This window comes from Chinchilla lanigera, unplaced genomic scaffold (genome assembly GCF_000276665.1).
Source record: "Chinchilla lanigera isolate Chin_1 unplaced genomic scaffold, ChiLan1.0 scaffold00127, whole genome shotgun sequence".
Taxonomy (NCBI): Eukaryota; Metazoa; Chordata; class Mammalia; order Rodentia; family Chinchillidae; genus Chinchilla; species Chinchilla lanigera.
The window spans coordinates 1,761,230-1,762,352 of record NW_004955528.1 but is presented as its reverse complement, the minus strand read 5'-3'; positions in this window follow the sequence as shown (position 1 = coordinate 1,762,352).

Sequence of the window (1,123 nt, the reverse complement as noted above, 5' to 3'; positions counted from 1 at the left end):
GAAGAGACCTAACATAAATAAAAATTTTAGTGAAAAATAGCTGTATTTTCCTAAAGTGAATTTTTAAATCAAATTAAATCAGATTAAATCAAATTTAAAAAGACAAAACAAAAAAAGACTAGTAGAAACACCTTCCCTTGGAGAATCTAATTGGCTCATCCCAAGCCCATGGCTGAGAAGCTGACGACGGTGTGCAGATGCCCTCCCAGCTTAGTACAGGTTGGCTGGTACCTCCTTCGTGCCAGGCTCCTTGAGGATTCCTGTCAGGAACTAGTGTGACGAGCTCCTGGGGCTGTTGCCAGGGGCTCTGCACGGTCCATCCACCCTGCAGTTAGGAGTGGGCACCCAGCCCAGCCCCTGCAATGCCTGTCCACCCACAGCAGAGAACAGGAAACACCCTGGAAATGCACGGGAAGGGTGCTGTTCTTTCCGAGCAGCCTCAGGCTGCAAGGCTCCTCCGGCTGGCATGGAAAACAGCTGAGTGCAAGACCCGGCCTGGGGGAGCGTTCGTGGACCCTGGGCTCTGCAGAGTGGTTGTCCGTCCCCTCGCCGCCATGGCCTCCACTGGCAGCTCTTTAACATCACCACTTTGAACAAGTGACACCTGCCTTGCCTGAAAGCCAGGCTGGGTGTATTTCCCCTCCTCGTGTCGCAGGGCATGTTTACCGCACAACCTGCTGGGCCAGCGCAGCGGCAACTGCCAGCAACTAACAGCGAGGTGTGTGTGAGCCACACTCACCCCACCTGCTAGACTCTGAAACACTGCTGAAGCTGAGAGTGGAGCTCAGTGGTGGAGCACTCGCCCGGCATGTGTGAGACCCTGGGGCCCCCAAGGAGCCTTTGCATATGTGGGCTTAATGTCTTGATATTTAACATATTAGAAATTAAGAGAGGGGCTGGGGATTTAGCTCAGCGGTAAAAGCGCCTGCCTGGCAAGCGCAAGGTCGTGAGTTTGGTTCCCGGTACCGGAGAAAAAAAGAAACAAACAAACAAAAAAAAAAAAAAACGAAATTAAGAGAAATATTTTAAAAATACTAACTAAAAATAGGGGCGGGGTGCATCTCAGCGGTGCAGGGCTTGCCTAACATGGGTGAGATCCCAGGTTCAATCCCCAGCACGGAAG